The 5,401-nt window shown below is 37.1% G+C and overlaps 1 long non-coding RNA gene across 1 annotated transcript; it reads right to left on the bottom strand.

The window, feature by feature from the left end:
• Positions 1-2,165: 2,165 nt before the first annotated feature.
• Positions 2,166-3,202, bottom strand: LOC121898313. Its single transcript, XR_006096427.1, has 3 exons — positions 3,124-3,202; positions 2,909-2,957; positions 2,166-2,302 (listed from the first exon to the last, which is right to left on the bottom strand). It is a non-coding gene; the product is annotated as an uncharacterized LOC121898313 (long non-coding RNA).
• Between the last annotated feature and the right edge of the window lie 2,199 nt (positions 3,203-5,401).

Genomic DNA, 5,401 nt, shown 5'->3' with positions numbered 1-5,401 from the left:
CAGAGTTAAAGGAATAGTTAACTCAAAAATGTTTTGGTTGTATATCAATATAACATGCAACAAGTTAGCTGCATGTGGTTATACTGTGATAGTGAAAATAAATGAGCTTTAATATGCCAGCGTACCTCAAACAGGGAAGCTCTCATGGTATCATCAGTTAAATCTTCGATCATGGCTTCAGAGTCAGTGTTTGTTCTTCCTTTGAGGTTCTAGTGGAGCATCTCTGACAGGAAGTGAGGACCTAGACCACCATGACCTTTAGAAGTTGCAATCATCCTCCCAGCATGAATGTATTCATCATCTCTCGCAGCTGTTGATATCTTTTGTCCAATTAGTACCACATTAACCAACAGTTCTCATGAAGATGTGTAAGATGATTTCATTTTCACTTGAATCAAGCTGCAGAAGCCAGAAGCAGCTCCTGCATTTCCAGTATGAAGCACAAGATGGACTTGCAGAAATGTAATGTACTTATTAATTGTTGAGTAGAAACAAGAATAGGTGTTAAAACTCGCACTTGGGACCACCAGTGTCCACTCCATCCTCAGCTCACCCCTCGTCATCAGTGAATTTCACGAATATCTCATGAGACGGGTCATATGAAGCATGTTTGAAGCCATGGACTGCTCAGTCCCACATATTGGCTCTATTAATATTGAACCTGCTGTAAGATTTTTTTATTACTTTGCTGAGAGTTCTGAATAACAATCAGTGCATACACATTTGTGTAATTGCTGCAGTGAGAGGACGGTTGAGTAAATACTTTCAAACATATAATATGCGGGTTCAAATTCATATCTACAAAAGGATGTCAGTCTTCTTTCTGTTTCTTTGAATAATATTAGTTTTACAATACCAGCACGTTTGGCATATCCCTGCACACTGCTTATAACCATTTGACAAAGATGCAAGACATAATGACTGAACATCCATAAATGTTTGTGGGAGTTTTTCCTGGTCTTCACTGAGGGTGTAAGTTGGGAGGGGGTGTCATTTGGAAATGTATAAAAATGTGCTTTTTAAGCTTCTTGACACCAATTGTGATTGGGAGCTATACAAATAAACTTAAATTTGCAAAAATTAAGGTGAACACCCAAAAAACAAAGGTAAAATAAAATATGAAAGGGGTGCAGGTATTTAGCCAAAAATTCCAATGCTAGTATAGTGCTTTAATTTCAGACATATAGGGCAAAATTTTCAATACTTAGTTATTGTCTTGATTCAAGATGCTGTATCACAAAAAATGACCCATGGTCAAAATGTTTCCCCAACCACAACTTTTTATTTAAAATTCCTAGAAAATCTATCAAGCAAATCTGTAAAAGTTGCAACTGTCAACACAGCTACCTATAGTAGTTGTTCTGACCCTAGGCATATTTGACCTGTTCCTGGACTGCAGTTTGTCCTCCATCCTAGTTTTACCCAAGAAATTACTACAGTTTATCTAGTGACGGTGTCACTGGCTTAGCAACTGAAACAGTACACTTCACATGCAGGTTGGCTTGGTGAGTTAATGAAAATATTTACAGTAACTGGGTTACAGTTACTGGGTATGATTTTTTTTTAAATAAGTCTCACTTAATCAGACACTGGTTGTGGGTGTCTGAAAGGTCTGGAAATACCCAAAAACAAATGAATTAAACTGCTGTAGTGTGGATACATTGTGCTGCTTGTGCAACAAAATATCATGTTGACAATGTTGTACTTTACCCATGCAAAATGTTGTCCATTCTTTGAGTTCTCACTTCATCTGGACCGTCCCACACCTGCATACAACACACAAATGACAGATTAGATTGAATGAAAATGTTATCAATTCACTTCACTTAAGGAAAAATACCATGATAGATGCAGACTGACCATGGTGTCAGAAAGTGGAGTTAATTTATCTTGCACAGAATATTGGATGTAGATGGAAAAAAAAAGATATCTAAATCAAAAACATAATACAGCAGTGGAGCTTAAAACAAGGTGGAAAATATGTCAGAAGCACATACAACTGTTTGCTGTATGTATGTGTCTTCAACAATGCAAATGTACAATGTTATTCTTTGGTAGGCCTTTCCAGTTGCCTCCTTGTATTTCTGCAGTGTGAAAGGGGTGTCTGTTCCTGGGATACCAGACAAGGCTACAATAAAACATGGGCACCATCTTCCATATCCTGGTTAAAATCTTTCTGCTTATTTACAGCAGCAGTCAACAGTTGTTCAGATGACCTTTGAGGTTGAATATCAAGGGGAAGTGACTTCCCTCTCACAGGTTTGAGGGAGTCACCGGTCATCCTCATAACTCCAACATAAATCTGCAGAAAGAGAAGAAAATGGAAATTAATAAAATTAAACAAATTGATACAATCTGTTATTTAATAGTGTATGAGTCTGCATTGGTCACTAGATGTAAGCAACATATTTATTTACAGTAGAAACAATGTTAAAAAGAGCATATCTTCACTATTTTCTGTTTCTCTTCCTTCTGACATGTCTTTGAAAAGAATGTCTTTCTTCCCTCTCTTTTATTACCCTAAATTTCATAAAGTACTCTACACCTGAGTTTCCTGATAAAGAAAAAAAAAAAAAAAAAAAACAGAAATGAGACATTAATTACTCTTTTATTATTAAGCTCACTAGGAGTTTCATCATTAATCTTTCCTGCAGGGCATTTTAAAACACATTTATATGCTAGTTATTGAACTAGGCAAACCACATAGAGCAGAGATGTATTTGAATACAAGAACACAATTTCAACCTTGAAACCAAGTCTTCTAACTACTTATTTTTTTGTAATGCAACTACTAATCTATTTACTTGCACTAGTGCTAGGCTGTGCATTAGGATGTGCACTGGTGGTGAGCATCTCCTCACAGACTTTGCTACATCTTTTAGAAATTTGATGTTTCTGCCACACATACCAAAAGCCGGGGGGGCTGTCACAGAGGATCTGCAGAATGGACAGTACATCTATGAAAAAAAAGAAGAGAGTTTGCAAAGCCGGCAAGGTTACATCAGAGAGAGTGGATATTTTGTTTTCCTAAATATTTAAATAAGATTTTTTAAAAAGTGCTCTACTTTTCAGAGACTTATATGGGTGTTTAACTAGTGTTTTGTGTTCTGCTCTCCTTTTCACCTCTCTTCACTTTCAGTTGTCCTCTCTCCATTTTCCCCTTATGCAATGTCCCCTTGCTGATCAATAAAGTATCCTATCATATGTGGAGACGATGTAGAGAACTAAATGCAATGAAATGGAAAACACTCCAGTCTTCCAGAAAGTAGTTAGCGATCACTACAGATAATGTTAGCTAGAGTTAAATGCAAGATCTGGCATACAGTGTTGTCGCTAGCAAGCTCTAGTAGAAGTCAAAGTCTCTAATGCTAATTAGAGACTAATTAAGGCTAATGCTAGCTGCGTAAATCTGTTTTTTTTTTATAATATTGTAAAAGATTACAGCCAAATGTAAAAAAGAATACGTACCTTCTTTATGTGGCCTCTTTACTCCACCGTTCTTCAAACACGCTCACTTGTCTGGAAGCTCAAGATGTTCCACTTAGTGCAACCCTAGAGGCCTGGAGAACTTCCATTGTGTTGACTGGATGTGCAGTGTTTTTCTGTTTTTTGGGGTTTGTGTTTTTGATTTTGCATTGTTTCTGTATTTCCAGTGTGATTGTTATTAATGTATTTGTTTTGGCTTCCTGCAGCAGGTTTTTTTATTTGCAGCACATTTCCGTTGTATTTGTTTTGGATTTTTGTATGTGTTTTTGACTTGGCATAGGAGAACCATGCTGCAGCTTCAGAAAACATTTCCATTATAATAGAAATGTTTTGGACCATTATAGCGAGTGTGCATGTGTCAGCCACTGTAGCTAACAGACCAATAGCTAATTAAATAATGGTGGTGCAACACACTTTTGAACAGCCAGAGATCGATGTAAATAATTTAACTAAAAAAATAGCTTGGTGTAATGTCTGGTATTAGTCAGGACTGATTGTTTTAATGTGGAAGATTTAAATTATTTGAGTTCTACCATAAATTTGAGGGTTCCCTACAAAAGGGAAAACACAGCTGCTACCTTAATTACAATGTAATGGTTACCGTGATTTTCTATAGTAACATGATGGTTTCTGCAGTAGTATGAATATTACTTTGATTTTCCAGAGTAGTATAATGTTACTGCAATTTTCTACAGTACTATAATGGTTACTGTGATTTTCTTCAATAGTGTGTTCCCTACTCTGATTTCTACAGTATCATGTCAATTACTGTGTTTTGAGGCCTAATACACAGTACTATACTGTAAAAATATTAACAGTAATAATCTGTGCAGAAACACAGCAAATTACTGGGGATTTCACAGCCATTTTTTTTTTACCGTGTTAATGTACTGCCTACATGAAAAAGATGTGCAGTTACTACTGCTAGCAATTATATTTACTTATTGATGTTGTTGACAGTGTTTAGTGTAAATTACTAAATGACTAAACCATTGGAAACTAGAATGGAGACATAAATTATCAGCCAACAAACCAACTAAAAATGTTAATGTCACTTAAAATTCAAGAGAAGGTGGCATCTTGCCCCTGCAAACATTCTTTTCAGGTTTTGAAAAAAAGCAGCTGAGTTATAGCAAAAAATAGTCTGGGCAATTCAACGGCAGATTGTATTTGGGCATCACAGACTGTATTTGGGCTGTTTTGTTCGTTACTTAAGCTGCTGGTTTTTCTGAGCTTCCCTCTAATGACTCCTGTATGCCCACCACAGATTACCTGAGGCTGCTCACTGCAATTTGAATTTAAATAAAGTTATTATTCTCCTCTGCTGCATGTTTACTGAAGCTATTAGGTTTGGTGCCTTGCTTAAGGGCACAACAGCAGGTGTCGCAAAAGTAAATCATCAGTAAAATGAAGCATTATGAGAGCGGGAGCAAATTTCAGCTCCACTTGTCCTTGTTGGCTGGATTTGGTTTGGGGATTTGTGAACAATGCTACCATAAACACATGCAATGACAGCAAAATTTGTCTTGTATCAGTTCAGCAGTAAAGTAAGACCACAGTTGAGAGCAAAACACATTTTTTGTGGGCAGCTAGTGGAATGAATCTTTCTGGACAGACTCCCAGTGCTCTACACTGGAAGACTGGGTGCTAAAGAATGAGTGCAATAAAGAGAGAAATGGGTGCTGTAAAAGCGGAGTGGGTGCCATATTGGGAGAGTGGGTGTACAATATGTGGAGCTGAGGGTCATATTTCAGACCAGTGCTACAACACTGCACTTTCTTTCTTTCTTTCTCCCCTCTCTCTCTTTGTCTCTCTCCCCCCTCTTCTTTGACATGAACTTAACATGCCGTGTAACCTTGACTGTGTTTCAAGAAGCTAAAGCTACTTTCTTATTCAGTGCATGTGCTGCAGTAAT

The sequence above is a fragment of the Thunnus maccoyii genome, chromosome 6 (assembly GCF_910596095.1).
Source record: "Thunnus maccoyii chromosome 6, fThuMac1.1, whole genome shotgun sequence".
Classification (NCBI taxonomy): domain Eukaryota; kingdom Metazoa; phylum Chordata; class Actinopteri; order Scombriformes; family Scombridae; genus Thunnus; species Thunnus maccoyii.
The sequence above is the reverse complement of the archived record's forward strand: the minus strand, read 5'-3'. Positions and strand labels throughout refer to the sequence as shown.